The following is a 10,524-nucleotide window of genomic DNA, read 5'->3' as shown; positions in this document are numbered from 1 at the left end:
GTATGGATGTAGTAGCTCAAAAAAAGGAACAAATCTTTACAGTAAGGATGACTCCCACCCCCTGGATACATAGGGTTGACAGGGATGGGCAACTTAGACATTTGCTACCCAAAATGGGGAGGGAGGGCTATAAAGGCAAGAAGTGACTGGCTTACAAGCTTTCAAGAGGAAGCCTAGTTCCAGACAGGGCAGCGGTAGGTAGAAACTCCATTGAATGATTTCCAGTCTGTTGGTACTGGGCTGGTGAAAGGATATGAGGATAAGACTCTTGTGGTACAATAGTGAATAATTGCCATCAGGACTGGCTGTGAGGATCGGAAATGTAAGGTAGAGGTTTCTGACAAAAGGAGGAGATTGATTGATTTTGCAGCCCAGGAGCAGAGGTCCCTGGGACCATCAAGTGAGGAGAGCGGTGAGCGTGATCCTACGCAGAGAGGCAGTGATGCCAGGGATGGAGACAGAGACGATGATGTGACAGATGGAGTGGCTGGAGGCACTGAACTCAGGGAGGGAGAGGGGCTGTGTGCTGACAGCCGGGGGTGGGTGGGGTGGGGGCGTGGGCCTATGGGGTGTATCCTTTGGTTCTTTGATGATGCATGAAGGGGATTGTGATCATTGTAATGAAATGAAATACGATAGGATGAATATAAAACTGATGTTCTCCCATGTAAACCCACATAATGCACAATAAAAACTTAACAAAAAAAAGAAAGAAAGATACACTCACAGGCTGATCAACATGTAGACATTTTCTGATGGTAAAATCTTGGAACTCTACTACGAATCAAATGAGACATCTCAGAAGCAGGAATGGGGGCTCTTACTATCAAAGAAGATGAGCCAGGAGTCGAGCAGGTCCTTTGGACCCTGGGATGCCTGAACATTGAATCCCTTCAACCCACGGACAGAAAGCTGTGACAGCTAGGGAGTAGCAGGGGAGTGATAGAGAAACAGCCAAAGCAGAATGAAGAGCCAGAGAACAAGAAAGAGTGTTTGACTTCCCAGCTCACCAAGCAAGTAAAACTGAGTGGCTTTGGTCAGGAGGCTTGCTTGCAGAGTAGAGTTTCTCTAGACACTTAATTGGGGGAACTAGAGTCCAGTGTCTTCAGGCTGAGGCTCAGGGTATACCCTGTAGCCATTTATCAGCAACATTAAAAGAGTTTTGTAATATTGGCAGAGCTGGACAGAGGCCAGGCCAAGGGTCCAAGGGCCAGAGAGAGGCCTGCCTGTGGGAACATCAGAGGACACATGGTACTGACTGAAAGAGCTGTGCTCTGAACATTTTGGGCCATGAATTGTCACTTGCTAACTTCCCTACAAAACCCCAAAATTGTGAGGAAGGCATCTGAGTTCTATGTGGCCATTGCAATGGATTATTGAACCCAGCCAAGAAACAGAGTGTGAAGGAACCTGTTGATATTGTGGAAGGAATCAAAAAGGAACCAGCTCTCAGACTTGCACAGAAGATGGGATTTCCACAAAATGTTTTGGATTCTGCCGCAGGTTAACATGGTCAAGCGTTACAACCTTTGCCTGAAACCTGATGCGACCATGGTAGAAACCAATCCAATGAGAAGATTCAAATGGAGCTGTGCTGTGAGTGGGTGCAAAGATTAATTGTAATAGTAATTCAGCCTATCACCAGAAGAAAATCTTTGGTTCACAGGACTGGAGCCAGGAAGACAAAAGGGACACAGCTGCAACTAAAGCAAATCTCAACTACATTGTCCTTGATGGAAGTAAAGGCTGTCTGGTAAATGGTCCTGCTTTGACTGTGGTCACAATGGATATAATCAAGTTTCATGGAGGGACTCCAGCCAGCTTTCTAGATGTGGGGGGTGGGGCCACAGTAGATCAAGTAACAGAAGCATTTCAACTTATCGCTTTAGATGAAAGGGTCCAGGTGCTTCTGGTCAACAGTTCTGGAGGAATCATGTGGTGTGATGGAATTGCACAGGGTAGAGTCATGGCAGTCAAGGACGTGGAGCTGAAAGTGCTTCTTATGGTGCGGTTACAAGACACACAAGTTGATGATGCTAAGGCACTAATAGCAGACAGTCAGCCAACAATTCTTGCTTGTGATGATTTGGATGAAACTGCTAAAATGGTTGTGAAGCTCACTGAAATAGTGGCATTGGCCAAGCAAGCCCAGGAGGATGTGAAATTTCTGTTACCACTCTGATCTGACACCAGTGGATGGCTGAAAGGTTAAGTACGCTATAAGCAGTGAAAAGACTGTGTGTATATTTGGACTGCTCCTTTCCTTTTCAGTGTGTGGAGGGTATAATCACCATCGAGGCAAACCCTTAAAAGCATTTTGTCTGTGTTCAATGTCACTGTTCAGAATGAGCTATTTGTATAAAGAATATATGATGCAGTTAAATAGTTTGTTTTGTTGCAAACTTTCCTACTTCCTACAGAATGCCAATTGTGATATGACTCTGCATTAATGTTGGATACAGAGTTCTTAATTGATCAGAGTGCTGTGAATAAAAGAAATATGAAGTAAAGCTTTATTCTGTAGTCTTAGAAATATATTTTACCTAACAAGTAGCCTTTTTAGAAGGAGACTGTATTAAAACTACTTTTTATAGAAGAAATGGTTATCTTGAGCACCAAGTACAAGCCAATGATATCATCACTATTTATAAAACAGTTTCAGACAGTCCGCAGAATGTCCTTTGAAGTATTTCAGTGAAGTAACTTGTTAATTATTTGAACATTGCATTAATCCCTACAAAACACTGCTAACTGCAAGTCTTCATGATTCTGTGGTATTATTAAGAAACACCTGTAGAACTGTATCAAATAAAGGCACATTTACTAAGGACTTGGCAAAGAGAATTAGGAATGTCAATTTAAGTTAGTAAAAAATCTCCAAAATGTGAAAAACAACAACAACAACAAAAACCCATTGCCTGGTCCTGGGCCAACCTCATAACAATTGTTACATTTGAGCCCATTGTTGTTGTCACTGCATCAGTTCATTTCCCTGGGGTTTTCCTCTTTGTCACTGAACCTCCATTTAATTAAGCATGGTGTCCTCCAGTGACTGGTCCCTACTGATAATATGTCTGAAATATAAGAGACGAAGTCTCGCCATCCTAGCTTCTAAGGAGCATCTGACTACACTTCTTCCAAGACAGATTTGTTTGTTCTTCTGGCAGCCCATGGTATTTTCTATATTTTTCTCAAACACCATAACTCAAATGCATTCTTCTCTGGTCTTCCTTATTCATTGCCCAACTTTCACATGCATATGAGTCTATTGAAACTGCATGACTTGGGTCAGGCCCAACTTAGTCCTCAAACGGATGTCTTTGCTTTAAAGAGGTCTTTTGCAGCAGATTTGCCTAATGCAATCCATCATTTGATTTCTTGACTGCTGCTTCCATGAATGCTGATTGTGGATCCAAGCAAATGAACAATTTCAATCTTTTCTCTGTTTATCATTCTGAATTTATTGATTCAGTTGTGAGGATTTTTGTTGTCTTTGCATTGAAGTGCAATCCATACTGAAGGCTCTAATCTTCACCAGTAAGTTTTTTAAGTATGCTTAATTTCCAGCAAGAAATTTTAACATTTTTGTTTAATACGAGTTCCTATCATTTTGCAAAAGGAGCTCTGGTAGCGTAGTGGTTACTAATCGGGCTGTAAACCGCAAGGTCAGCAGTTCGAAACTACCAGCTGCTCCGCGGGAGAAAGATGAGGCTTTCTACTCCCGTAAAGATTTACACCCTCGGAAACCCTGTACAGGGTCGCTATGAGTCGATTCCGACTCCACGGCACATAACAACAATAACAACAATCATTTTGCAGCATTACTTTTTGTGCTACTGTTGTATTTTGGATTGTTACTGTGATGCCTTGTTATTTTTAGTTAAAAGATAAAAGAAAGAAACTTGCTACAATGAATGAAAATGGATAAATTTTCATATAATTTATTTTCCTGTCCAAGAAAGTAAAATATTCTAAGTGAGGTTAGAATATAGAATGTAGCTCATTCATGGAGCAACCAACTTCCTCCCCAAAATAAGACAAATCAAAATACTCTCATCTAACTTGTACTAACCTTCTTTCAAGACTTTTAAGGATTTGTCTTATTTCCCAAGAAAACTTGTTGGTAAAATCAATATTGTTTTCAATACTCTGGTATTTCTGGTGTTCTAAATGAAACTGTGATTGATTTCTATCAGAATGTCCATCTTTCTGGTGGCAAGTAATTTGCTGATGGAATCTGCAATGAGCTGTAACTTTTCAAGTCAACCCTCAGTGAAAACAATGCAGCCTAGCCACTTTTGACCCACATAGAATAACAAAACATAAGAAAGTGAGTTCAAAGCCATGTTTCAATATTTTTGGAAATGGTGAAATTCTCAAGGAACTAGTACAAGATCTGAAGGAAAACAGATTCTACCAGCAGGTCCAATTCAATAGAAATCTTGAGCAGAAAATGGGGAGTTAGAAGAAAATAGCACTTTGTTGAAGTGAATGAATCCCCAGAACTTTCTGAACCTGGGGATTCATAGCTAGCCAGGTGAGGACTTTAGCCAGGCAGAGAGTCATTTATTAACAATAACATTAACAATAACAACTGTCATTTATTGACAGAAGATCAACAACAGCCTCATTGCTACATGTTTTTTACTTATTAATTCTGATTTCACAGTAATTGATGTGCTATTGTCCTCATTTCAGATGAAGAAACTGAAGCCCAGTAAAGTTAAGTAACAAACTCAACATCACACAGTTTGAACATGACCACTCTGCTCCAAACTAATCAGTCACAACTATATTGAACCATCAAATGGCAAAATTGAAAAGAGTAGCCCAATCTGACCACTAGGAAAAAATATTTTCCAATCTATAGCATATAAAAGGAACTCTGGTAGCGTAGTGATTACAAATCGGGTTGCGAATCTTAAGGTCAGCAGTTCAAAGCTACCAGCCGCTACACAGGAGAAAGATGAGGTTTTCTGCTCCCGTAAAGATTTACAACATCGGAAGCCCTGTGCAGGGTCGCTATGGGTCAGAACTGACTCGACGGCACTTAACAACAACAACAACATAGCATATAAACCAAAATTCTCATGACCAAAATAACCTATTGTGGTTGGGTAGGAAAGAGTCTTTTTTAGTGAAGGAAGTCTTTCTTTGAGCTATCATAGCAATATTAGTAAAATGCTTACGAATTTGATAAATAACACCAACGTTCAGGCTGTTGTAAAGATGAATGAGATGATGCCTAGTTCTCCTGACCGAGTCTGTGTCTGTGATACTGCTCCTCTCGCTGGCCTGCCATGGCCAGCACTTAAAGTTATATGGAGATAGGAAAAGGTGATGAAAAATGCATGAAGACACACATAGGATTCTCTTAGGAGGCTGAATAAAAAGCCTCTTTCATAGGAACATAGAGACACTCTAGAATTAGCAAACAACATAAACTGGTTTCCTATCATTGAGTATTCAGCCGATTTCCACACAAATAACTATTTTCATCCCCAAGAGTATTTTGAAGGAAGTATGTGAAATCCAGGAAGTTTGGCGTATTTAACCATTTAATTACACAACATCATTTGGAAAAAGAATTTCACATCTGAGAACTTTCTGCTATTTCATGCAACTTTCTTCTTTCAGAATTCAAATCCTATTAGGCAGCAGGCAGAAGAAAGTATTCCCCCCCCCCCCACCCCAGTTTTACTTCCATTTTAATCTAGCAAAATAAACATCTTCAAGCTTCCTGAATATTAGGATTGCCTTTTCCAAAACTGATCAGAAAATCGCCGAATTAATTGGAGATAGGAGAAAAGGGGACATCAGGAAAAGAACTGGCCTGGAAACCAGACTGCTTGGAACCAAGTCTGGCTTCCCGGAAGTTGCTGGGCTCAGTTTCTTCCTCTGCAAAATGAAGGTGGCTCAGTCCCTAATCCAAAGACTTGAGCTCCCAATATCCTATGATTCTGATTAACAGCCAGTCAAGTCCAGTGTTCATAAACAACCACCTGTACTATGAGCCAATCATGAATAAATTCTAAGCAGGAAGAGTAAACAGATAAATAGTTTGAATCCAAATTTCTTGGATCCAACTTGAAGCATCTCAGGGTTTTAGATGACCCAGTTCCCAGTCTGGCCCCACAGCAGTCTACTAAGTTCAAGTGGAGACAAGAATGACCGTTTCTAACAGAACTAAAATCTACAATGCTGTTAAAGGTTCTATTTAGAAGCTGCAAAAAGCAAACACAGTTTTGTGTGGTGTTTTTCTCCCTCCATCTCCTTTCCTCTCTAATTATAATAGGTAAGTAGGAGAAGGATACAAAGACACTTTGACTTTACCAGTAATGCTTCATTTATTTTATATACAGAATGATCTGAAGCAAATATTTTAACACATTGACATTTGTTAATGTATGGTGGGCACCTGAGTTTTTTGTTATATTTTTTCTGGATTTGGAGCATATTTTAGTGTTGTTGTTTTTTGTGTTTTGTTTTCTTTAATAGAAAAGGAAACAAGAGACATTAAACGCAAAATACTACAATAAGAAACTTAAGATTTTCTGATAAGTTCTAGCAAACTTAGACAGTTTGAAATCAGCTATGTGTATCATTTTTTATATTACGAATCTCATTAATAAATTGAGTAATTCTGCCATGACAAAGGGGAAATTTAAACATTACAGAATGTTTACTACTAAATTAATATTTTGGTTTTCTATACCATCCACAATAGATCGAAAATGTCCAAAACTTTCTCAAATTCTCTCAAATATCTTTACTATAAAACCAACTATCTCAAGATACATTATGTTAGAGAGAGACAAGCTAAACATAAATCAGTACATTTACTCTTGGTCATAGAGCATAGACAATCTTACATTAACCAAGCTAATAATTACTTTATGTAAATACCACATTTACTTCCCTATGAAATGCACAGTTATAATAAGAAGCATTCCAATTTTATAAGAAAATATTTTGAAATGTTTAACCTACACTGAACTTGATATTAAAGTTCTGGATTCACAATGTAATCTGTTAACTCCAACAGGCAAGTGTCCAGTCACAAAGCTAAAGGAAGAGCAAGCAGAGTGGTTAATTCAAGAAGATACCAGGTAACAAATCACAGCACACTTACCTGCTTGAAAGTTGCCTTCCATTCTATGTGGTCACTGGAAAAACACAGTTACTGTATTCTAGAAAATATTGGGAACTCAAAAACCACATTTAAAATAACCTTGAATTACACTCAATAGCAAACATTCAGAGCAAAAAAGCAGTAAAAATGTACACAAAACAAGGAGCAAAGTAAAACTTTGACTATATGGAGATAAATTATAGGTTACAAAGGATATCAAAAGTAACAATTTAGAAGAGCATATAACATCAGATTTTTTGCACGATTAAAAGCAAACGCAGCACAAATATGAAAACAAATGGAATGATGGTGTGGGTGTGGGTGTGTGTCACTGAGTCGGTTTTGACTCATAGTGACCCGGTATAGGGCTTCTGGGTCTGTAAATGTTTACAGGAGCAGACACACTCAGGTTTCTCTCATGAAGTGACTGGTAGATTCGAACTACTGATGTTGCAGTAACCCAGCCCACAATCCATTACACTACCAGGATTCCTTACAAATGAACTGGAATAGAAATGAATATATTCCAAAAGAACCGGGTATTCCAATAATTATCATTGATACCTTTGTATGATTAAATCCTTAAAAAAAAAAAAAAAAGTTTCAATATTCATCCTCAAAGACCTAAAAAGCTCTTATTTTCAAAATGTCGAAGACATATTTGGTACCCAACAACCACACTGAGTGTTCTGTGCTTGGGAGCCCAAAAAAAGGTGCTGCAGAGTAGGAGGGAAATCTAGAACATGATACAAATTCACAAAAATACTGAGTGGAACCCCTGAGGCTATGGCCCTATGTTCCCTTCACATTAGAAGTTGAACCCACTCCTGGAGATCACCTTTCAGCCCCCCTCACACACAAAAAATGTTGTTGTTATTCAGTGCTGTTGTATGAGTTCCAACTCACAGGCTTCTGAGGAGCAGCCAATGGGTTTGAACCGCTAGCCTTGACGTTAACAGGCCAGTGCTTCTCCTTTATAGCGCCAGTCAGTTCCAACTCACAGCTATACTATGTACAACAGAACAACAACAAAGAATGTTTGCTCCTACTCCATCATCACAATTGTTGCTATGTTTGAATCCGTTGTTGCAGTTACTACATCAGCCCACCTGATTGAGGGATTTCCTTTTTCATTGACTCTCTCTGCTTCATCAAGGATGATGTTCTCCAGAAGCATTTCCCTTTCATAGCATGTCCAACATATGTGAGATGAAGTCTCATCATCCTTGTTTCTGAAGAAGCATTCCGACAGCCCTTCTTTCAACACAGATTTGTTGCTTCTTCTGGAAGTTCATGGCTTATTTAATACTCTTTGGCAAAACCATATTCACAGGCATCAATTCTTCGATGGTCTTCCTGATACATTGTCCAACTTTCTCATGCATACGAGGAAATTGAAAATACCCTGGCTTGGGTCAAGTGCACCTTACTCTTCTAAGTGACAGCTTTGCTTTTTAATACTGGGAAGAGATCTTCTGCAGCAAGCTTTTCCAATGCAATACATCATTTAATTTATGGACTGCTAGTTCCATAGGCATTGATTGTGGCTACAACTAAAAGGAAATCCTTGAGAGCTTCAATTTGTTCTCTGTTTATCGTGATATTGCTTATTGAGCCAGTTGTGAGGATTTCTGTCTTCCTTTTGTTGAGGTGTAATCCATACTGGTTGGAGTCCTGGTGTACTCTGTAGGATGAGTATTGGACTACTAACCACAAGTTCGGCAGTTCAAATGTACCAGCTGCCCTCAGAAACCAGATGCAATGTCAAAACTGACTCGACAGCGCTTAGCAACAACAATCCATAGTGAAGGTTGTATTCTTGATCTTCATCGGTAAGTGCTTCAATTCCTCTTCATTTTCAACAAGCAAGTGTGTATCATCTGAATACCACAAGTTGCTAATGAGTCTTTCTCCAATCTTGATATCACGTTTCTCAGATCCTTTGAACAGCATTTAGTCCCATTTTGCAGATCATGATCATTTGCTCAGCATGCAGATTAAACAAGCACACTAAAAGAGTACAAATCTAATGCAAAAGTTTTCTAATTTTTAACCACACAGTACCCTCCTGTCATATTCAAACAACTAACTGTCTCTTGGTCTACATACAGGTTCCTTGTAAGTATAATCGAGTATTCTGAAATTCCAGTTCTTTACACTATTACCCATAATACATTATGATCCATATAGTCAATGAAGCACAGGTTAACTTGGTTCTGGTATTCTTTGCTCTCAGCCGGTATCTATATGACGTCATCAATGATATCCCTCATCCCACATCCTCTTCTGAATCCAGTTTGAATTTCTGGTAATTCATTTGAAGCAAGTTTCAGAATCTCTTCTGGCATGCATTGTGGTCTTTTCCTTCTTTACTGTTTGGTTTTTTTAAATGACCTTTTTGTTTTCTCTTGCAGATGTTTTTGATGTCATCATCTGACTGCATCAAATCTGTTTTTGAGACAGTCTCTAAATTCAGGTGGCATTTACTCAAAATCGTATTTTAGCTTTCATGAATTTATTTTAATAGTATTCAGTTTAACTTGAATCTGCATATATAATTGATGATCTCCTCCATAGTCGGACTTTGCCTTGTTTGACTGGTGATAATGAGCTTCTCCATGATCTCTTTCCACAGATGGAGTCTATTTGATTCCTGTGTATCTATCTGGCAAGGCCTGTGTATACAGTTGCCATTTAAGTTGTTGAAAACATATTTACAATGAATGAACCATTGACACACAGTATTGTTGTTAAGTGCCATCAAGTAGTAGCGGTCATCTCTAGGGTTTCCGAGGAACAAGCTGGTGAGTTTGAACTGTTGAACTTATGGTTCACAGTCCAGTAGGCAGGTCTATAAAGTGAATAATAATGCCCATGAGGGATGTGCTCCTTCAAACAATCAACCATATGAGATCAAAAGATCAACATTTACCCAAAAACCAAAGGTCAGAGGGCAGGACAGGCTGGAAAGGGCAAATGAAAATGGTAAATCCAGAGAGGATGTTGTTACATTGAGGGAATTGCAACTAATGTCAGGAGACAACATGTGTAGACATTGTTGAATGGGAAACAGCATAGCCCTGCAAATTTTCACCCAATCCACAATAAAATGTTCCCAAAAGTAGGAAAGAAAAATGACCCAAAACCCTCATGCTGAGAAACCATTCTTGCTACAAGAACCAGATGATTTTCTTTTGTCATCAGAGGCTTCTCTGTATTGAATCCTGAGCCATCACTATCTTCAAACAGTAAATCATTCTCCACAGAGCCTGGGCATCAATAATTCCACATTGTTAAGTGATGTAACCAGCGTTTCCTGTGAGTTTAACTCACTCATACGCTTTGCACCAAGGAGCCGGGTCCTTTCTCGTGTGTGGTCCCTTCAAAAACTG

The 10,524-nt window shown here is 39.2% G+C and overlaps 1 pseudogene; it reads left to right on the top strand.

Moving 5' to 3' along the window:
- Window positions 1–2,182, top strand: part of LOC102824381 — a 41,642-nt pseudogene extending 39,460 nt beyond the window's left edge.
- The last annotated feature ends 8,342 nt before the right edge of the window (window positions 2,183–10,524 follow it).

This window comes from Chrysochloris asiatica, unplaced genomic scaffold (genome assembly GCF_000296735.1).
Source record: "Chrysochloris asiatica unplaced genomic scaffold, ChrAsi1.0 scaffold00144, whole genome shotgun sequence".
Lineage (NCBI taxonomy): Eukaryota > Metazoa > Chordata > Mammalia > Afrosoricida > Chrysochloridae > Chrysochloris > Chrysochloris asiatica.
This window is presented reverse-complemented; position numbering and strand designations above follow the sequence as displayed.